Below are 23,732 nucleotides of genomic sequence, written 5' to 3' on the forward strand. Positions count from 1 at the left end.
GGAATCTGAGTAGGGTAGGGCAACGAAATACATGCTAAACCCCACCTGGTGAGAAGGGCAAGTACTTGTGACTCCATCCAGTGATCTGCTATCTGTGAAGACGCGTTTGCAAGCTTTAGAATGCCATTCTTCCACAAGGGAGCATCCCTTCAGGCATATTAGACTCCTCAGTGTCACCCCACTGCTTTAGTAGACCATGAAATTAGTTGAGTTAGGCGTTAGTGCAATTTTACGTTTAGTGCGATTTTGTATCGTTTATTGCTTTTTTTCATTAGTCAGGCGCGACAACGCTCACTGCCATGTCATTAAAAATGCTAATTACTTGTCACGATACAGAAGACAAACTGGCGGGATGAAATCAGACTGTGTAAGCCTCCTTTAGAAGAAATCCATAATTATGTCACATCTACTAAATAAGGATAATAATGCGTATACAACGCTGTACTGTAAATGGATGTTTATAGCGCTTCCTATACATAGGCGAGGCATTGAAGGCCTTTACGACGTGTACCACGATACCCCAGAAACTCTGAAAGATTAGATCTGAAACCACTGCTACTTGTGCGATAAAGCAACTAACAACGTTATAATACATATACCTAATTTCTTAACTTGACGCGCACTATTTACAATAAAAGCGGAAAACCTGGAGGCTTTGAAACAAAGTCACGCTGCACGAAAAGACTATCCGTGTGCAGTCCACAGCGTTTCTCGTGAACTCGCTGCCAACAACTGTTCTTAAAGGCAGGTGCGTAGGGCCGTCCTGCTTTTAAAGGACCCGCGCACCAGTCTTGGCAAGCCCGATTCTACTTTAAAAGCACCATTGACCAGCAGTCGGACCTCTCCTGCCTAGAGATGTTCGTATTTTAAATAAAGACTGGAAAAGCCTTTTCTCGTTTCCAAGTACGATTTAAACTGCAGCAGGGCAGAAACAAAAAAACTCCTCCCCCTCAGGCAGGCCTGCTGTTCTCTCCCTCAGCCAGGACTCAGGCGGCGCCAGGGGAGCCCTGCTCGCGGTGCATGCTGGGAAGCTGGGAGTCCCGTTTTCCGGAGGTGATGCAGGGAGAGCCGGTAAGAGGTTGCTGGGGGAGGCGGGGCTGGGGGCCTCATTTAAAGGGGAACTAGATTCTGTAGTTTTATTTTTTTGAATGTATGTAACGTTTTGAGTTTTCGCTTTTTGTTTAACAGCGATTGGGTTGGTTTCTTGTAAAACATTTCTTTCCGTGTCTTAATCCCTCGTGATACGTCGGCGTCCTGGTCGTAGGGGAGGCCGGGCCGCTTTAAGAAAGCCGTGGCAGCTCCGGCCTCTCATGGGTTAATTTTTTCAACCGCCGACATATTTGTCCCCCTCCACCCCTTTTTAGCTGCTTAATGGGACTCGGCCCGTTTAAATGTCGTGTCTATGGGATATGTCTCTGCCGTCTCCCTCCCGCGCTGGTGGGTTCGGGGCCCTTGAGGGGATGCTGTTGGGGGTAGGGAAACCGGTGATTCTTTTGTTTACTTTTGTATTTTTCGCGAACTGGTGGATATATGTTCATGCCAATGAAAGGCCTTCACTGTGTACGTTGGCTTCACATGCACCAGTCATTGTGTGCATGTGAAGCTCTGGTCAGTAGAGCTGTGCACTGGGCCGGTGCTCGCGCGTTAAAGGTGACGGCACATGTAAAGAGGTCCACTGAAAGCTTGCTGTCGTTCAAGAGAAATGCTCACTCACAGGGGTGCAAGTGAGCTTTAGTGTGCCCATACATCACTGGCATCTGTACAACTGAACACCCCTCAAAGACCACTACTTTCTCTACCGTGAAACCTGCCAACCTTCTCAGACTGCAGAAGTGCAACGGGTTATGCTCTGCTTGTACCTTGCCAAAGGCTCTTGCACTTATGTAGCTTTTGTTCTTCGCCGTCGTTTTTTGTTTCCACTTTTACTTTTCTGTGCAAAATTAATTTTCCGCATGGAAGAACATCTGTAGTCTCAAACGACGCGTATGTGGGATGAGCCATTGTGGCTTTGCTGTATCACTCCCTGTGCCATGCGTTGATACTAATATGATTAAAATAACAGAATAGCTGTTGCTTTAATGTAAATCGGTTCTGGCATCATCCAGGATCTATGGCATTGTAGCAATATACGCACATGGCTACACCAGCGCCTTTAAAGCAGCTGCAATCCTTGTCTAATGCGCTGCGAGTTTAAACGTGCTTCCAACACAATATATTTGTTCCATGGACATGCCATCTTTACATGTACGTGCAGGATACTTGATAATAGTCTCAGCATCTCCGATGAGTAAAGCATCCAGGGGTCTGATTTTCAGAACTGCGCTTTACTCGCATTGATTTAGCAGGGCTTTCCAGCATCTGCCTGTTTCATTGTTGCGTCTGCAAGTTAAAATGTTATAGATGCATTTGGCCGTACGGTTTAATTTTGCAGCGGGAACAATTTCTACCCCTCCTAGTTACAGCATATTTGGTTCGAGTTCAGAAACTTGTTGCGGCTCATGTCAGTATTGCCATTTTGACAGATTCCGTATTTAAATACCCTGAGTTATCTCTGACAGACATTTACAGTTTACCATAACTTGCATTGCAGCCGCATTTATTGCCCACACATATTAGTTAGCGAAAGGAAGTCGCAAATCACGTTTATATTATTTTAAGACGCGGTATTTAAAAATTATAAAGCAATAAAACAATTCTCTTTATTCACAAGTGTATTCCTTTTGGAATGACCTTGCAGTCCACAATTCCGAAAAATAGCATTTTAATCGGGAACTGTGTGTAATTTCTTTATATACTGCTTTTTTCTGGTTTAGCGTGTTTTTTCGCATTATTATATGTTGTCAGACAAATTAATATTGGGACAGAGGATTTCCGATACAAAATTCAAACACGCATGTTTGAACTCGTACATTGTCAAAACCTTCATAGGAACTTCAATGCTCTTTTGGTCTGTAGTGCTCTGTAATTGTTACTGAGCACATTTTTTTTGCATAAGGGAAAGTCCTGTTTAAAGTTCGCTGGTCCATATTCTACCATAGGTAGGGTGGCTGCTAGTGTTTAATATGTAATACATTATGATGTGAGCAATTTTTGCTTGATCCCCATAGTCTTTAATGTTATCTTAATCGAAATTAAACAGAAACGACTGAAGAAGTAATTTGGCGGCATTTGCTGGAGGTTTATGCAACAGAAACCACAGTTTGACAGCTGTATCTTCAGTCTTCCATAATCACATGTAGACTAAACTGAAACACTACCAATTAGGCTAAATGCTTGACTATGAGAAAATATGGATGGTAATAAAACTAGGTTGTTACACTAACCACAAAAGGGATCACTCATAACAATTTTAGTGTTTACTGATCCTGCCCAAAATGTAGTCAGAAATCTACAACTGCACACCACCATATAATTGAGAATTTATAGAGCATTAAAAAAGTGTTTGTTTGCATGCAGTCTGCAGAGCTTCCTAAATAATCAGCTGCTATGTACAAACTCTAAAAGTTAATCATGAGCAAAGCCATTAAGTGTAAGGAGGAAAGTGATGAGGGAAATTGTAAGAAAACAAGGAATGTGTGAAAACCATGATAATGCAAACAGTCACTAAATTAAGATAAACATCTTAATGAAATCGCTAGTTTTGAGTTTACTTTCCAGTCTTAAAAGGCCTATCTATATATGAGGGGGAAATATGTCTTTGAGAGCTGTAACATGGAAACTAAGGGGTAGTAGAAACAATTGGTATTCTCATGTAAATTAGAGACCGCAAAAGATTTGCTGCATTTTTTATTTTCATGTTTGCATACCATGTTATGCTGTCTGTCTTTTCTCTAAAACACAGACTAGGATAAGAACAGTGGTTACTTTGAGATAAGACTAGAAAAACATTTATAATTGGTCTTTTTGTGACTGGTGTTTGACTCTAGAAGTAGTGTTCACACTTCCACTTGGTTTCTGATATGAATGAACAGTTAGGACTCACCATGCCTTATTAACAAATACCTTCCATCCACAGTGTCTAGTGTATTGCTTCATTTTTTTGATGGATTAGTTGCAAGATGATTTTATTTCAGGCTATTGGTTGAAGGGCGGTGAAAGAAAATGCGAACATGGATTTTCTATACTTTGTATTATGTGGAGTTACAGAAAGTATAAGATATGGTAGACAACGCCAAATAAATAAAGTTTGATTAGTCAGTCGCTGTATGTATGCTGAAAACCTTTGGTGCCCCACCTCAAAGCAATTTATTCTCAGTTGCTTGACCCATTATTGATCTATCTGTTCTTTACTCTTCCACGTTTTATCATTTGTGGTTCAAGGTTACAAACTTTTGCAGCGCCAGATCTCTTTCTTCAGGCTGCTCTTTTGATTGCTTTGAGTAACATCCAGCAGCCCTCTCACTTGTCTGCATATATGATTTAATTAAGAAATGTCTCGAAGTACGATGATACAATTTTAAGACTAGGATATGGTGTTTCAGAAGCAAGAATCAGTAAACCAGTGTTCTCTCTCAAGAAGTGTTATACAAAATGAAACGATTTTGCAGTTCGTAGTCTAAAACAATGGAAGCACAGCAACATTGTAATTTCTTAAAAGTGTATGGGTCTCGTTTTTATATGCTTCTTTTTTTCCTGAGTTGAATGATACGTTGTGTTATGTGAAGTTGCAGAATGTATAAGGTACTATGGAGAACTCTTAAGGGAGTTGTTTTTATTAGTTAGTACCTGTATGCCTGCTCAGAACTTTTGGCATCTCACCCAAAAAACTGTTCTACTACAGTTGTTCTATTATTTTGATACATTTATATTTTTATAAAACAACTTATTTTCAAGGTTAAAATCAGTTTTTTTTTTTTCCTAAACTCCTGGATATTTTCTAAAACAGTGAACATTTATTTGAACTTTTGCTGCTCAGTTTGTCGTTGGTAGAGCTAAAACTGCTATCGTGAAGTTAGTCTTTTAAACTTCAGCGGATGGTTCTGTGAAGTGTAATCCAAATGCAGTGATCCAGACGGAAGATGGTAAAGCTGGACAAGTTTATTAAATTGATGTTTATACTTGTGTCTTTTTTACGCTATTTTAAATGGAGAAATACATTGCGTGTAAATGCGTAGCTCTGATCTTCTGCTAATAAAGCAGAAAAACACCCAGTCGCCTGTAAATGAAAATGTTAGCTTAACTGAAGTCTTGTTTGTAACTTTTCTACACCAGTCCCGCTCTTTAGGCCAAGTGAGCCATATGGCTGTGGATGAGAAACGTATTCTCTACTCTAGAAACTGTTGTCTAAAAGTAAAGGTTTACTGCTGTCATTTATGCGACAGATAGACCTGTGGTTTCAGTTTGCACCTTACTTTATGTTTAAAACTTTGCTATGGTGCAGAAAATGTGTTTGCTGAGGGTATATAATAGTGGTCTATTTAATTTCCCTCAGGTTTAATAGAGATTTGATGGAGTGGCATACGTTTTGCACTAAGAATGAATGAATGAATGAATTGAATTTTATAGAGCCACATAGCTGCCCTGAGGCGTCCAAGCGCTATGAATTACCAACTGAGGTTTGGATTGCTGGGGAGAAGGTGATCTACCCAACTACTGATTGGTGAACAAAAGCGTTTTCAGCTGTTTGCGGAAATAATTAAGATCGGGGTTGGACCTTATAAGCTGGGGGAGAGCATTCCACAGCTTGGCCACGTTATAAGAAAAAGAGCGGCCTCCCGATCTTGATGTCTTTATTTTTGGAACGATAGCCAGGTTGGCATCGGTTGAGCGCAGCTGTCTGGCCGGATGATAATGTGTAATGAGAGGAAAGTTGATAACTGGGCCTGAAGACCAAAAGGCCTGTTGTGCAATACAGAGTGATTTAAAATTGACTCTATCCCTGACGGGGAGCCAGTGCAATCTCCTTAGTTCGGACTTTACTGAGGACCTGCGGGGGATTTGTAAATGAGTCCGAGCGGCGCAGTTTTGTATCACCTGTAGCTTGCGCAGAGTGAAATCAGGGGCTCCCAGGTATAGAGCGCTCCCGCAGTCTAAACGTGATTGGATCAGACCCAGAACCACGATCTTTCTAGCTTCGAAGGGGAGTAGAGGGAGGATCTTTCTGATGACTCTGAGGATGCCGAAACAGATGGCAGACAGTTTTATAGCCTGCTGGTCAAATGACAAGGACGAGAGGTATAGAAGGATCTCATTTTAATGGACAGTGGTGGACTGCCTCCAGCTGTAAGCTTAGGCCCATTAAATCCCTTGGGCCTCCTAGGTTCAAAGTTGTTGAGCATGCTTCCTTTTTTTCATCCATTTGGTAGTTCACCCACACATGCACATACATCCGAAAAGTATTCAGTTGCTCTAGAGAGTCCCCGTGCTGAGTGAGGAGCCCATCACCACTGCCACTCAGCCCTGTATGTCAACCAACCATCATCATTATCAAAGTGAGTAATGAGCTCTCCAGATGGATATCGGCAAAAGGACACTCCCCTTCTGAGAATCTGTTAGTTTGAATCTGAAAGCCTTTGTGAAAAGTTTCAGGCTTGAAATATTTCACATTACAGTTTAGAAGTGTACCACTTACACAGTAATGCACCATAGAGCCAGTCAAACCCATATATTTACAGTAAGTCGCAGAGAGACATTCCGACCATTTAAGCCAGTTGTGAAAATGCCTGGAAGAATTTTTCTTCTTTTTGTAAAAGCTCGAAAATATACTTAATAGAAAAAATGCGTAAGGCTTACTGGTTATTCTAAAATCATTTAATAAGGAATTGCCAAATGAAAAGTCTATGTAAACGTCAGTAAACCTCCGATTAATAGTGGCTGTCCTTTAACATTCCTGCTCTTATACACTCTCCTTAATTCGGATCAAACCCAAATTATTGTATCTTTTTATGACTTTACATGTGTAGCTGTCACCTTATTGCACTATGTGAACTTCACCATCGTGGAGGATTTTGAACTGGAGGTACAGTTAACACAGCAGTTATTAATGCTGGCAGGCAACACTTACATGCTCAATCTGACATTGATCTTTTTCATTTCATGATGGCAGGTGGTAGTAGCTGAATAATCCTACTTAAACACCTCAGATAATGTACAAGCTTGGAGAGCAGCATTGCTTCCGGTTTCCTCTTCAAAGTCAGTCTTTGTCTTGAGATGGGTTCGCACCATGGATACAGATGCTAAACTGCTCCTATAATTGTTTTTATTTCTCCGAGTTCCCTTTTAAAGTGCTCCATATCAGGGATTGTATTGGCACAATCTTTTTTCTTTTCTTTTTTTATATATAAATAAAGGCATGCTTCCCGTGCCATGTCCTGACTGGTAGTGAAGTATTTTTCTCTCTTTTGCCCCCTTCTGTGCTTTTGCCTTTCTATGGTTGACTACTGTTGGTTCGACTGTTTTCTTCGCTGCTAAGTTTAGAGTTGTAAAAAAACTTTGTTTTTTCTCTGAAAAATGTTTTTGCGGATGTTGGACTTCTGACCTAGCAAACGGTCTAGCAATATAAAAGGACTCGCTGTCATGGGAGTTTAAGATTTGCTGTGGGACTTAATGTGCTCCATTAACTTGGACCATGACTGTGCTGGGTCGCTCTAGTTTTTGCATCCTTCCTTCTAAACCACCTGTCAACGAATGGGATGGGAATCGGGTAAAATTATATATTTTATACTTATGGCTACTTCCTCTGGAACTCTATTCCTTTATCTCTTTTTCATTAAAGAACGCTTGCTAAAGTTCAGGAAGTCTCCGATTACTCATCTGTTTTGGCAGGATTCTGGCATGAACCTCAGTTGACAATCCAGCCACCACAATATCCTTTTACGTTGTAGTCAGTATGTCAGCTGATTCTTACCTTGAAATCTCTGGAGCATTCCCTGAGCTCCATTTGCTACTATACAAAAACAATTAAATCAGTTTCTTGAATTCCATTAAACCGGACCTGTACCTCGGAGTATATATGGAATATTTGCAGAGGATGTGTATGAGTATTGGAAGTGGCATCTCAATCTCGCTCGGCTACAGAGCAAAGGAGCACTTCTGTGTCCTTTTACTCTACTCAGCTATCTCTTGGCCTCAGGAGTCACGGGCCTAACACCAGCATCCATTTTCTGTATCTCTCTGCTGCCTGCTAACCCGGTATTCTCTTCCCTCAGCACTTCTGCCAAAGAAGCTCACTGAGCCCCTGAAAAACACAGCAGCGGTTATTGCCCACAGTGTTGCTGGGAAACATGTATCTAAATGTAAGGAATTGATTTATGCAAATGTCTTCCTCTTCATTCTGGCTGCTGTGTTCGGGGAACATATATGACCTGTAGCTTAGAAATATGTACTTCTTCAAAAAGATGATGGAAGAAATCATGGTGCCTCCGATGACTTTGCATTCCAACACATGCAGCTTTAGTGTTTCCAGAGAGTCTATTCTGACACTATTGGTCTGGCTGTATCACATCATGGTATGAGTGTTTGATTGGTTCAGATGCTCCGTCCATCACCACCCCCTTTTGTACCGCTTTGTTCGCCATAAGTTGGCAGGGTATGCTCAGACGTGAGTCCCTTGCTCACTTTGCCACTGGATTCAAGCAAGCCTGGCTGAAGACGGCTGAAGTGCCAGAAACCGGTCCTAGGAAGCTTGTTTCCGGTCCAGGGAAGGCATGGCTTGGCAGTTCGGGCTGGACTGGTCCCTTGAGGCACAAGGTCAGACCGATTTGCATATGGCCATGTCTGAACTGGGGTGGCAGAGTGGGCTAAAGAACGGTGATGGATTAAACCCAGATCTGTTGATTGGGTGTTAGTGTTTGATTGGTTCAGATGCTCCGTCCATCACCACCCCCTTTTGTATCACATCATGGGCATGTCACGCTCGTGCACTGGACACATCTGAATAAGCTATTGTTTGGCCCGGAGGAGGACTCTACAGAATCCAATCTGACGTGACATGCTAAAGTAGCACCAGATGATGGCTATCTGCAGCAAAATAGTTTTGTGTTTGCTGAACCTTCCAAAACTTACAAGACCCTACCAAGTCCCTTTCTTGAAGTTAGTCTTCATATAGGCGGCTCTTTTGATGGATTTCAAATAGTTATTTCTTTGGGAACCACTCACAATTCAGTAGAGAGAATTTGTTATCTCTGTCGTGTGTTGTGCATTTCTAGCTCATTGGTGCTTACAAGTGCAAGGTATAATGGTGGTCTGTGTCTGTGATCCCTTAGACCTCGCTTCACCTCTGATCTATGGTAAGACATTTATTTATAGTTTTAATGATAGTAAGGCATGCAGTACAACTATATATTTTCAGCACTGTAACCTTGGAGATTTGCACGCCTGCTCAATCCATCTTTGCAGCACATTACAGAGTATTATGACATCTATGTTTTCATTACATTTTTATTGTCAGTTTCGTAATTGTCCTTATCCATTTTCACCGCTGACTGTATATCACGCTCTGTTTGTAGGTATTGTACATTATTATTATTATTATTATTAAACCATTTTATAGCGCGCTCTGCTACTGAGGAGTATCCTGGCGCGGGGGAAAGAACAGCGAAACCACGTGCTTTCAGAAAAAGGACTCTCAAGTAGCACTGTTAAACAGATGAGTTTTTAGGTGTTTTTTGAAGACGGCTACATTAGGTGTGGAGCGTAATGGAAGAGGAAGAGCATTCCAGGCGCGCGCCACGACCACCGCAATCGACTGGCCGCCAAGCCTGGCACGCTTGAAACGGGGAAGGGATAATTGAAACAGAGTGGAAGATCTCAGAGTACGTGTGGGAATGTAACTAACAAACCTTTTCCTCAGGTACTGGGGGCCTTGTTGGTGGATAGCACGAAACGCCAAAACTAGCGACTTAAACCGGATGCGCTGTGCAACCGGAAGCCAGTGTAGTGAGCGCATCTCCGCGCGGACACTCATCCATCTAGGAATGTTGAATAAAAGGCGGACTGCCGCGTTCTGGATGACTTGCAGGCGTTTTACCAGATAAGAAGGGATTCCGCTGAACAGGGCATTGGCATAGTCCAGCCTGGACAGTATAAGCGCTCGCGCAACAGACTCCCTTGCCTCTCTAGGAAGCAGGGGAAAGAATTTGCGAAGCATTTTTAAGGTCGCAAAACAGGTGCCGGTAAGTGTTTTGATATGGTGTTCAAATCTCAAGTCCTCTCCGAACCAGATGCCCAAATTCTTGGCAGGTCTCCCCATCTCTTTAGGGCCTGGAATGTCAGGCGGCCATAGTGTGCTCATGAACGAGGGGGGAAAAGAGCCATAAAAGAGAACCTCAGATTTGTCCTCGTTGCACTTCAGCTGGGCCCTCGTCAGCCAGCGAAATACAGCGGACAAACAAAGATGAACTGTAGAGGTATCGAGGTTGTCATCTGGCCAGGTGAACAGCAGTTGGGTATCGTCTGCATACCCTATGATCTTAGCCCCGAACTGCTCAGCTAGATAAACCAAAGGTGTAATGTAGGCGTTGAACAATAAGGGGCTAAGGGTGGAACCTTGCGGGACACCTGTAAGCAGAGGCTCGGACTTGGAAGCGTAAGGGGGCAGCCAGACCTGCTGGGTCCTGTCAGACAAGAAGGAGGACAGCCAGTCTAACACAACCCCGCCAATGCCTATATCCGCCAGCCGGCCGAGAAGAAGCTCATGGGGGACGGTATCGAACGCGGCAGAGAGGTCCAAGAGGATAAGGACCGCTCTGCCGCCTCCGTCTAGGCAGTCCCGGATGGCCTCGCTCATCTCCAGAAGGGCTGTCTCGGTGCTGTAAGCAGCCCTGAAGCCCGACTGGGCCGGGTGGAGGGCATTGGAAGTTTCGACGAATCTCTTTAGTTGTTGAAATGCCACCTTCTCACAGATCTTTGTGAGAGCCGGTAGAAGGGAGATTGGTCGGTAGTTCCCGGGGACCGACCAGTCTAGACTAGGTTTCTTTAGGAGAGGCAGAAGCTTAGCCTGTTTCCAAGTAGTAGGAACCACGCCCGTCCTCAGGGAGAGGTTCACAATCTGCGTGATCTCAAAACAGACCAGATCCGCCACCTCCGAAAGTACCCGGGCAGGGCACGGGTCAGCAGGGGAACCAGATTTCAGGGACTGGATTAACGGGAGAGTAATATCCTCCGAAATTTGCTCAAAGATCGTGAACCGCTGTTCCGGGCTAGGGCAAAAAGAGGGAAAGGGTCCCTCTGTTGAGTGATCGGTGGGGAGGGCAGCTGCAAGGTCTTGCTGAATCCTCTTTATTTTATTGGTAAAAAAGGAAGACAGATCCTCACACCATTGCAACGAAGATGGATGAGAAACGGCCTCAGCGACCGGTGCCACAAAGCTTTTTACAATGGCAAAGATCTCTTTGCTACTGTTGTCAGCCTTGGCAATGCGCCCAGCATAATATTTTCCCTTCGCACCCTTAATGGCAATATAGTATTCTTTTTGAGCCAGCCGTAGAGTGGATTTAGCCTCAGGGCTATAGTCCCGTCTCCACGCTCGTTCAAGCTTTTTACATCCCAGTTTTAGTTCCCTTAGTTCTGGGGAAAACCAAGGTTGGGAGGGGGTGCGTCTAGATCTCGTAAGCGTGGTTTGCCTAGTGGAGGCGGTAGCCGCCTGCTGTAGCCACTCATTAAATTCGCAAACCGCCTCGTCCAGAGGCAGTTCTGATGTAGGGCGAGTGTTATCCAGAGCCAATCTGAATGCGGGTATATTAATCTTTTGGGAGTGACGAATAAAAGGTGGGGAACAGGGTTCCACAGTCTCCCAATTGAATCTGACCAAATCATGGTCTGACCAGGTCGTTTCCTCAACAGCCACAGCCTGAATTGGGAAGTTGGAACACACCAGGTCAAGCAGATGGCCTCCCCTGTGCGTCGGGGCAGACACCCACTGCTTGAGTTGGGCAAGCTCCAAGATTTCACCGAGCCTATGGGCGTCGGGTGAATCAGGGACATCCATATGAATATTCAGGTCCCCGACCAGTAGGAATCTAGGAAAACCCAGGGCCCGTGGGACCAGATACTCTTCCAGGGAGTCCAAAAAGCGAGTAGCCAGACCCGGAGGCCTGTATATAAGAGAGCCTCCTAGGGTGAAGTGGGGAGAAGTTGTGATTGAAAAGTGGAGAACCTCACCCCCTATGTCCGAAACCGGCGGCTCAGAAGCGAAGCTCCACTCTTCCTTAAACACAACCGCTAGTCCACCGCCTCTACCCAGGGGACGGTCCACTCTAGCGATCTTAAACCCTCTAGGGACCGCGAGCTCTACACTAGGTGCGGAGGTGCTGGTCAGCCATGTCTCCGTAAGGAACAGCACCTCCAATTTATCATCCACCAATAGATCAAAGATTTCGGCGGCATGCCTAACTGCAGATCTGGCATTAATCAATCCCGCCCGAATGTTCGTGGCAGGAGCGTCAGTGGCTAAACGTGGGGGGGGGGAGGGTTGGGGGAAAAAACCACAAGAGGGGCATATAGGCATATGACCATTCATATCAGCACGTGTGCAGTGCCCACTGTTGGCTGGGGGGGCAAGCCTCCACAGATCGTGGTGAGAATACCTGAGAATTTCAGATTGTACATGTGGACTCCAGAAGTCTCTTAGGCCCAAAGCCGCTGGTAGCTCCTCTGCGTATGTTTCCAACTGTACAATTTATCATATGTTATACACCACTTTGTGTTTGATGCTCGTTTGCTACCCCATTTCATAGCAATGCATTGTTTTGCTAGTAAATGGGCTATAGGCATTTGTTTTTCGGTCAGGTGATTTTTGTGTTTTAATCCGACACAGTAAACTAATCTATGGGGTTTTAGCAATTGGTTCCGATTGTATAGTTCCCAGTTTATTTGTCATCTCCTCCAAATACCTACTTACCGGGGGGCAGGCCCATGCGACATGTATAAAATCTTTCTGTATGGCTCCGCAGCGCACACACTTGTCATCTCCCCGTAAGCCGCACTTATGTCGTTGTGACGGTGTGTAATGGATTTGTTGCAGAAAATTATGAATAATACGTAGATTGCAGTTAGGTGTGAGCATTTACGTGAGTGTGCAACAGAAACCCCAATAGTCTTTGGATAAAGGTGTGTCTAGCATAGTGTTCCATCTCGCTAGCGCTTGTTCTGCATGTCTGTATTGTTTGTGCTGAGCCGCATTGTATAATTTAGTTATAAGGCGCTGTTGTTTAGGCACTGTCAGTAGTTATTGCCGCGCATTGTTTGTGGGGGGTTCCTGAGGAAATGCGGGATATAAGTTCTTGACAGCTGATCATAGTCTTAGTGGTGTGTGAGCCCCATCTGGCAGTAAATTCAAAGGTCCTACAAATTGACCATTATGGAACGTGCCACCCATTGTGTGGAGGCCCAGTCGCCCAGTATTCACAGTGCCTTTTGCTCTTGTGTTACTGATCGTTCCAGAAGATGCAACAGTGGGAGGGCAGGAGCATATACTGGGAGCTTATGGGCACGGCTCCCTAGTGTTCGCATGCTACTATAATGCTTTGTGCTGGATTTATCACGGATCGTGGCATACCCAGTCTCTTTTTGTGGTATGAGAGCAGCTAATGGAGTCAGGTATATGTCTGTTTCTATGGCGACATGTGGAAGATAATGAACATTTTCCTAGCTATAGTAACAGAAAGTTTCAATTCAATTAAGAACTCTGAGGCGAGGATTATGCTATTCTTTCTCCACTTTATTGAATAGCAGCCCTTCAAAGTCAAGTAAACCAACTACTATTCCCATGAAACATTTGTAATAACACAGACAAAACAATAGTGTCCCCATAGATGGTGTCCCCTTCCCTCTGCACCAATCACGGAGCTCCTAGGTGCTGGTAGTCCTCTAACGTTGTCTATTCCCCCTCTTTTGTCGCTCAATGTCAGCCAGCCAACGCATCAAGGATCCTGTTTGCCAGACTCGCCTGTGGAAGCAAGGAGATATTGTAAGCGACAGCAATGGCTAAGGTTTAGCCCTGTAGGGGAAAAGGTCACGGAACATTCGCAATAGAATCTCAACAGGGAAAGAGAACAAACAAATCACTTTACTTAACGCGGTACGCGGGTGGGCAGGTCAAAAAGAGAACCTAGTACCCTGGGTGGGATAAGCCTCGCCTCCGAGTCCTTAATAGAATTGAAATTTTCCGTTATGATGGCAAGGACATTTTTCATTCTTTGTCCGTACCAGAGTCGAGGATTATGCTTGTTTAAAGCTTGCTTACCATCAAATGAGCCATGTCAATAACTGGCTTGAAATAGACCAGTCTGTTGCGTTCAGAATGTCTTTCAGACAAGCTCCCAGGGTAAACGCTTTAGGAGCTTAGGAGCTTTAGGGTGCCCTTGGTCTCTGGTGGAGGGCTGCTGCTGACATGGACATCACCGCATTACCTGGTCGTCTGGCCACTTCGCCACTTCTCGCGGCCCCCGCTCCGCGGGAGCCGCTCGCCTGCTTTGCAATTTGGCTTTTCCTGTCTCCCTGGGACCCTGAGGACTTTGTTGGAACTCCTGCCCCATGCACGGACAGAGGCGGGACTGTAAGGACCAGCCTGCCCAGCGGCGCTGATCGTCCGCAGCTGGTCCTCTTCCCGCCCCCTCCTGCTCAAAAGATCCAGCAGTGAGTGTATCCGGTGGGTGCCCTTGGTCTCTGGTTGGAGGGCTGCTGCTGACACGAACATCACCGCATTACCTGGTTGTCTGGCCACTTCGCCACTTCTCGCGGCCCCCGCTCCGCGGGAGCCGCTCGCCTGCTTTGCAACTTGACTTTTCCTGTCTCCCTGGGACCCTGAGGACTTTGTTGGAACTCCTGCCCCACACACGGACAGAGGCGGGACTGCGAGGACCAGCCTGCCCAGCGGCGCTGATCGGCCGCAGCTGGTCCTCTTCCCGCCCCTTCCTGTCTCCTCCCTCAAAAGGAGTCATCGTAACGCGCGCGCGGGACTCAGCTCGGGGCTAAGCCCGGGCCAAGGGCGGGCCCGTTGTAGCCCGTTGGAGACCGTTGGAGACCGTTGGAGACCGTTGGAGACCGTTGGAGACCGTTGGAGACCGTTAAAGGCCGGGCCGGGCCCCCCCTCTAAAAATTTCCACTACCCATGACCAGCTTCCAAACTGTATGTACTCTCTTTTTGTCTTAAACCAATACTAGGGGTATTTATAATTATCTATTTATTGTTTTATTATAACTCTAGTACTTCTTAAATTCTTATTATGTCTACACGAGGAAGCAGAAGCAAAACCGCTGCTAAGGAAGGGCAACTTACAGGTCCCATAGATAGCTTTATCACCAGGGCTAACTCGTTTATAGATCAGAGTATTTCGCTCATCGAACGCAGAGTGTCCCAAGATTTAGCTAATGCAAAAAGATCTTCCATAGGTCACCTGGCAGATGCAAGAACGCCGGATCAGCTTGGGGATCCTGGACGGAGTGAAGGCTGCGGTCATAGGTATAGTTTACCAAACACAGTCGATCTATCGGCCTCACAGCTTTCTGAATCACAACTAACTCTGGACCTAGAAAAGACCCCAGATCTAGTGATCCAAACCACACCAGAAGAGATAAGGCAGTCAAGAGGGAGGAGAGCGGGAGCAATAAGGGAAAAAAAACCCGTAGGCCCATCTAATCAAAAAATGCCAAGAAAGCTCCTAATAAGACAGGAGAGAAGCGTCCTTGTACCCCGTCAGTGGAAGATCAGGCTGTCCACAGGGTGATCATCCATCAAACACCACATGATACCCTGGCCCCCATCAGGCTAGAAACTACAACTGATCCACCACAAATAATGGAGGCAGGTGATAATTCTAACACCCAACTGCTAAAAAAAATTGGAGACCTATTTAAGCAATTATTAACACCACTTGAAGTTAGACTGTTCCAAATAGAAAAAGTATTAGCCGATCTGACAACCTCTATAAAAGCTAAGCCAAATCAGGGGGTACAAAAGATTGGGGGAGGTAAGCAGCCTTCCTCTACTTCCTCTACTTCCACTGCCCAAAACAAAAAATCTATTCCCCCAGGAGCAGTAGCTAAACCAATTCAAACTATAGTGGCTAAAAGTAAAATAACAGAGAAACCATCAAGCAATACCCCAAATACCATCATTAATACTAATTTGGAACATTACTAATTTGGAACATAACACTGGTTTAAAAACACCAGCAACACAATTGAACAGAGGGTGGGACAGAGGACATTCTGACGGAAGATTTCCTGTCAATCTGCCACCAGAAGCTAGTCCCTTCGTAGTCGTAATGACAGGTGTACCAGAACTGACGGATCAAAACTCTGAACCAATTTGGTCATTAAAGGACAAGGCCCAACACTGGCTCAGTATGAATCGGCCTCTTCTGCCCCATTGCTCAAGCAAGATTTTGATGGTAAGAAGAGCCCCCTGGGTAGGGCATGGCAGGAAAACAATACAGGGAGACTGCGTCCTTATTACATTTGAAGATCCCAGAGTGGTTGACCATATCTGTTCATGGGAACACCCAAGTCTAACTAGCGGTATAGGAACAAAACGCCTTTCTTTCTGGTTACCATTGCGATGAATCTTGGCACACAGTGGGTCCTCGACATAGGGGTAGAGAAAGGGAAGAGTGGGGAGGACAACATCAGAGGGATTTCTATAGAGAGCTACCGTGTTGGGAGGGCTGGAGCGGTATTCCAATGATGAATAGATATAGTGGTCTTGAGTCAGTTGATTGACTACCACTGGCAGAAGACCACCCTAGGCCCAAGTCAGCAGAGCCAGAGCTCAACCCTAAACCACAAATAGTTGATGTTTCCAATAAGGACCCCCAGGACTTAGGCGTTGTTTCCTGGAATATCGCTGGCCTTCGCCCTAAGATCGAAGACGGGACTGCCATGAGTTTCCTAGGTAGACAACAAATTATCTGCCTCCAGGAGACATGGTCATCAACGGAACTCCATCTCCTGGGATTTAGGACGTATTTTTCTCCAGCATTGGTAGGGACCATGGGTAGGCCTAAGGGTGGATTAAACATCTATATAGCAAACACTATTCAGCAACTAAAAATAACTACAGTTGAACTAGATATACATTTTCAAACTCTCTCCCTTTCCCTAGCCAAAAACGAGACTGTCCTGCTTATTAATTTCTATAACAACTTGGACGAAGGAGAATTCCTGAGGGTGGTATTAAACCTTAATGAGAAACTCTCAAATCTTAGACCGGCTAAAGGAGGCAAAGGTGCTGTATTCTTCTTATGGGGGGGATTTTAATCTACATCCCTCCCACATGTCGGAAAAAATTGTGGTGGGTTGGCAAACGAGCAGGATATCCCCCTTACCCATTTCTGTCATACCAAATTGGGTATAGCTATGAACGATCTATTATCAGACTTGGACCTCCTATTAGTCAATAACTCAAACCCTAATACCAAGCAGTTAGAGCCAACATATGTGGGGAGAGGTTACCAATCAACAGTCGACTATATCCTTCTATCGGATGGTCTGTCAAACAGGGCGAAGCACTTCGAGGTTCTGCCAAATATAATAAGTGACCACTCGGCCAATCTCTTGCACTAACGATAGCAAAAGCTTTGAGCCAGAATAAATTACACATGGCCCAGCTAAATGGGTACACTTTAAAATGGGGGAAGATAAATCCTGGGCCAATTACTGAAGAGCTGATCAAATCAGCCTATCCCCACTTTATAAAATGCCTGGATTTAACAGTCACAGAGGAGGAAGTTCTAAGAAATTTTTCCATAATTCTAGCCACCATCAACGGCCTCCTGTCAGTAAAGCCAAACGCAGAAATATTAAATAAGAAAGGCTGGTTCAACCATGGCTGTACCTTGGCACACTCTAAGCTAAAAGTGGCCCTGAACAACGATGCTAGAGATCCACACTTAATTGCAAGACTTAGAAAAGAATACCTGTCTGTGCGGAACCAGAGAAAGGCCGAACTAAAACAAGCTCTGTGGGACAAATTACATAAAAGTGCCCTAGATAAAAATAGTGAGCCCTTTTGGAGAATAGTAAAGTCCCCATTCCTAGCTGACGATAATCTTCCTAAAATCGAAGTGGCCATAGAAGGAGCCTGGGTATCCCATCTCTCAAAGTTTTTTCAGAAAGAACCACACATAGGAAGCGAAGATGTAATCCACCAAACCGCCGTATACCCTATTTCCATAGAATTTGACATCTCTGAGGTCCTTCTGGCCCTAAAACTAAGCAAAAATGGAAAAGCTCCGGGGCCCGACTGAGTCCCGGTGGACATCTTTAAATATAATGTGGACCACTGGGCCCCCATACTTACTAGGGTATGTACGGCAGCCATAAAAGAGGGGCTGCTGAAGTCTTGGACCAAGTCCATCATGGTCCCAATTTTTTAAAGGGGAAACCGTCAGGAGCCTACTTGTTATCGCCCTATCTCACTGCTGGACTCGCTGGGCAAGGTAGCTGGCAGGATCATCCTTGAGCGACTCCAGCAGTGGGTGGAGGAAAGGGGTGCCCTGTCCGATTTACAATTCAGCTTCCGGGAAGGTTTCGGCACAGTAGAACAGGTCCTACATTTATCCATGATCTTGGGTAAATATATTCACGCAAAACAGGACAAGATCTACATGGTGTATGTGGTCCTGTCCTAAGCTTTTGATTGCGTGTCTCATTCAAAGCTCTGGTCAGTATTGTCACAAATGGGAGTGGATCCCCCACTTTTAGATTTTTTGAGGGAATTATATTCCAAGGCGTCCCCGAGAGTACGCTTCGGCTTGAGGGGCGAGTTGTCTGCACCTTTTAGAGTAGAGCGTGGAGTTAGGCAAGGATGTGTCCTGGCCCTCTTTTTATTCTCCTTGTATACAAACAGCTTGGAGGATGAGCTTTTAAGGGGGGCCCAGGACCTCCCGCAAGCAAAACAACGCCTGATTCCCGCTCTGCTCTATGCAGACGACGCCGTCATTCTGGCACGTACTCCGTGTGAACTACAGAAGGCGCTGATCAGGTATGCGGATTTCATGGGCAGTCTTGACCTCCACATTAATATTAAGAAGACCTTTGTAATGGTGGCAGGCAAAGGGAGAAAATGGCCCAAGGATATATTCCTTAACAAGCAAAAACTTGAAGTGACGGCTCAGTATCCTTATCTAGGTATTACAGTAGATGAAAAACTGAACTGGAAAGCGGCAGTTGAAGCTAAAAATCACTGTTTTAAGAGGGCAATAGCTGCCCTAATGTCTTTTTCACAAAAACTGGGCAAACAGTCGCCTGTGGAACTACTGAAAATCTACAATGCTAAATGTCAGTCAACAGCACTGTATGGTGCTGGCGTCTGGGGGCATGTGGACGTTAGTGCTCTACAGGTGGCAGAAAACTCATTTTTAAGATTCCTCCTTGCAGCACCTAGACAAATTTCCACATACGCATGCCATACTGATCTAGGTATACCATATATAGAGGACCTGGCAAAAATCCAACCATTGCTACTGTGGCGGCGTATATGGACCTCTGATAAAAACATGTTAACCAAAGGGATTGTGGCAGATTCAATGGCACTAGATCACTCGGTAAAAATTAGATGGCTCGTCTACATTAGAAATTTTCTCACTGACCTGGGCCTAGAGAGATATTATATTACACCAGCTAAGATCAGTGAGATATCTAAGAAGGATCTGAAAGCAATGGCCATGAGCCATTTAGATGACTAAGGCTTGTTAGTGAAATAGGGAAAGCCTCCGTCCACCATGCAATAATGGTTCAGACTACCGTCACAATCCAGCCTTATCGAACGCTTGAAATTGGTATTTTGGATCGATTTCTACTAACCAGATTTAGATTAAATCTTTTTCATCGGTTGGTAGCCTTTCCCATGAGGAACACTTGGGAGCCAATTTTAGGTCTATGTTCCTGCGATGATAAATCAGTCCAGACTACTATACATACTGTACTGTTTTGCAAGTTTTACCACGCTCATCGCAAACTGTGGCTGTTATCACTGCTAAAATCGTGGGGCTTTAGACAGTGCCGTCCTGCTATGTTGCGTCTTCAGTTCTTAGAGTCTGAATCTACCTGTTACCATGTTGTAAATTTTATGAAATGTATTTTTAAAGCATAGAAAAAACTTGTGAGGAATATGCCCAAAACATTGAACAATGAACTTAATGAAATGTGAAGCGATTTAGTTTTAACCATTCTTCTTTGGTTTTATTGTATAACTGATTGTTTTTTTAACTCTGTAATAACATGGAATATATTGCTTTTATGGATTTCTATTATGAAATACCGAATAAAGAAAAATGTATTATTAAAGGCTTTAGAGAGTACGTTGCCCCTCTGGTAGAATGAGCGTCAAAAGGCTCTAAGATCAATTTCAGCCTCCTGTATCAGCCCCCTACCCACTGGGCAATAGTGGGAGAAGAATCCGCCATATGGGGCTTCTTGAGCACAATAAGTAATTGTCGATCTCCCGGAGGACGAAACTCCTCTGACATTTCCTTGTAAACCTTAAGGGCAAGATACAACACACAGTTTCGGAGAATCCAGAAAGGCCGTGTAAGAGATAGACTTTGTCCCACTCTTAGTCCGTCTCGTGATCGTGAATGTAACCCCCTTGGGGGAGAACATTATGCTGGAACCATCCAAAGGCCTACCGTCTGAAACCCGCCTGCAGGAAATAAGGCACAGGAGCATGGCCAACTTCGCCGACAACTCTACCCTAGAAAGGAATTTGTTTGGTTGCCAGGATAAAAATAAATTCAAAACCTGATTAACATCCCAGAGCCGAGAATAACGAGCCTCGGGGGCGAAGGGAGAAGCGGATGCCTCGAAGGAGACGACAAACTAAGGGGTGCTCGCCCGCAGGAGAACCGTCCACCATGGTATGACCCACTGAGATGGCGGAGCGGAAGGTATTAATGGTTCTGTAGGGCAAGCCTTCCTCCGCTAGAGCAGCCAAAATATTCAGAATGGAGGTCACATCTGCTGCCACGGGATTGAGACCCCGTCGCACACTCCAACGATTTCTTCTCCAGGTAGGACGGTTGTGCTTGATGGTACTATCGGCCCATCCAGTCACCGGGCTGGAGAAGATCGCGAAAAAGATGGATCCCCTCCATCTTGAAGAGGTGGTAAACTAGCCACTTGTTGAACTCGCGTAAGTTGGTAACATGCCTTTGGCTGGAGTCCGGTTTGTCCACCAGAAAGAGGTTGCTGATGAAACCTCTGGGATGAGGTAGGGTCTCTACGATCGCCCCCTTGTCCTAAAGGGACTGGACCTCTTTGTCTACCAAAGCGGCGTCTGCCAACGAAAAGGAGAGGGGATGTGGCGGGACCGGTTGTGAAGGTTCGCCGAGAAACTACGTGGAACCCTTCAACGGGTTGCAGAACCCAGGCGTCCCTCGTGATAGAAGTTCAGTCCTGGATAAAACATTCGGGATGGCCCCCCACTTTTAGAACGGAAGAAGGGAAAACACTCACTGGAAGAGTTGAAGGTGCCACCACCTCTGCTGCCTCTGTTCTTGCCTCAACGTCCTCTTGTCAGATAGAAGTTGCCAAATCTGGCCTGATCCCGATACGGCCCTTGAGTGGAGCCGTGGCCTCTGTGCTGATTAGGGCGGCCGGACAAGCAGCCCCTGCCTCAACCGGCCCGAATAAAACCTGAGGCGGAAACACCAGCTTGATGTGCCTGGTCTGAGGCTGTAAAAGTGTTTATAAACCTCCCGAGCTCTTTGATAAAGGGCTCTCCGAAGTGGCCGCCCTGAGCGATCAAGCCTGCCTCTGAATCTGCCAGGTCCCCAAGCTTGGGATCTATTTTAATCAGCAGGGACCTGCGCCGCTCTGTCGAAATAGCACAGTTGGCATTCCCGAGGAATACCACGTCCCGTTGGGCCCAGGAAGAGAGAGTTTCTGGGGCGATTAGGGTTCCTGATGACTTGGCTGCTTCCGCCATGTCAAATATTTTGGTGATCAGGCCTAAAGCGTCTAAAAGCTTCTCTTGGCAGGCACGCCAAGACCTGTCAATACCCTTCTTAGGGTCCTAGACGAACTTTTGGAGGAATGTCGCCATGCCCGGGGCAGTGTCAGGGGTGGCAGCTACCTTTCCATCTAAAGAGGGGCGAGGGCACCCCACCCTAAGACAGTTGCGAGCTGTGGTCTCTAACGGCTGGCGGATGCGGCTCACGACATACTGGGCTACCTTTTCAGTAGGTGCCCTGTCCGAAGACCTAGGATGCAGGGAGTCACAGAGTGAGGGCGATAGATGGATAGATGGAGTGAGTGAGGGAGATAGATGGATAGATAGAGGGTGATTGAGGGATAGATAGAGAGCGATAGAGTGAGGGCGATAAAGTGAGGGCGGATGGATGGAGTGAGGGCGGATGGATGGAGTGAGGGCGGATGGATGGAGTGAGGGCGGATGGATGGAGTGAGGGCGGATGGATGGAGTGAGGGCGGATGGATGGAGTGAGGGCGGATGGATGGAGTGAGGGCGATAGATGGATGGAGTGAGGGCGATAGATGGATGGAGTGAGGGCGATAGATGGATGGAGTGAGGGCGATAGATGGATGGAGTGAGGGCGATAGATGGATGGAGTGAGGGCGATAGATGGATGGAGTGAGGGCGATAGATGGATGGAGTGAGGGCGATAGATGGATGGAGTGAGGGCGATAGATGGATGGAGTGAGGGCGATAGATGGATGAAGTGAGGGCGATAGATGGATGGAGTGAGGGCGATAGATGGATGGAGTGAGGGCGATAGATGGATGGAGTGAGGGCGATAGATGGATGGAGTGAGGGCGATAGATGGATGGAGTGAGGGCGATAGATGGATGGAGTGAGGGCGATAGATGGATGGAGTGAGGGCGATAGATGGATGGAGTGAGGGCGATAGATGGATGGAGTGAGGGCGATAGATGGATGGATGGAGTGAGGGCGATAGATGGATGGATGGAGTGAGGGCGATAGATGGATGGATGGAGTGAGGGCGATAGATGGATGGATGGAGTGAGGGCGATAGATGGATGGATGGAGTGAGGGCGATAGATGGATGGATGGAGTGAGGGCGATAGATGGATGGATGGAGTGAGGGCGATAGATGGATGGATGGAGTGAGGGCGATAGATGGATGGATGGAGTGAGGGCGATAGATGGATGGATGGAGTGAGGGCGATAGATGGATGGATGGAGTGAGGGCGATAGATGGATGGATGGAGTGAGGGCGATAGATGGATGGATGGAGTGAGGGCGATAGATGGATGGATGGAGTGAGGGCGATAGATGGATGGATGGAGTGAGGGCGATAGATGGATGGATGGAGTGAGGGCGATAGATGGATGGATGGAGTGAGGGCGATAGATGGATGGATGGAGTGAGGGCGATAGATGGATGGATGGAGTGAGGGCGATAGATGGATGGATGGAGTGAGGGCGATAGATGGATGGATGGAGTGAGGGCGATAGATGGATGGATGGAGTGAGGGCGATAGATGGATGGATGGAGTGAGGGCGATAGATGGATGGATGGAGTGAGGGCGATAGATGGATGGATGGAGTGAGGGCGATAGATGGATGGATGGAGTGAGGGCGATAGATGGATGGATGGAGTGAGGGCGATAGATGGATGGATGGATTGAGGGCGATAGATGGATAGAGTGAGTGAGGGCGATAGATGGATAGAGTGAGGGAGATAGATGGATAGAGTGAGTGAGGGAGATAGATGGATAGAGTGAGTGAGGGAGTGAGGGAGAGAGATGGATAGAGTGAGTGAGGGAGAGAGACGGATAGAGTGCGGGCGGATAGAGTGCGGGCGGATAGAGTGC

The 23,732-nt window shown here is 46.0% G+C and overlaps 1 protein-coding gene across 3 annotated transcripts in view; it reads left to right on the top strand.

Moving 5' to 3' along the window:
• Window positions 1–932: 932 nt before the first annotated feature.
• SEPHS1 (selenophosphate synthetase 1) overlaps window positions 933–23,732 on the top strand; it is a 308,347-nt gene continuing 285,547 nt past the window's right edge. Inside the window, exon 1 of one of the 3 annotated variants that reach the window (XM_078674220.1) lies at window positions 933–1,071. The gene's annotated coding sequence lies outside the window, so the exon portion shown is untranslated. Of the gene's footprint in view, window positions 1,072–1,337; window positions 1,473–23,732 lie in introns of those variants that run through there. The other 2 variants (XM_078674218.1, XM_078674219.1) reach the window with 2 other exon arrangements.

This window comes from Lissotriton helveticus, chromosome 1_1 (assembly GCF_964261635.1).
Source record: "Lissotriton helveticus chromosome 1_1, aLisHel1.1, whole genome shotgun sequence".
Classification (NCBI taxonomy): Eukaryota; Metazoa; Chordata; class Amphibia; order Caudata; family Salamandridae; genus Lissotriton; species Lissotriton helveticus.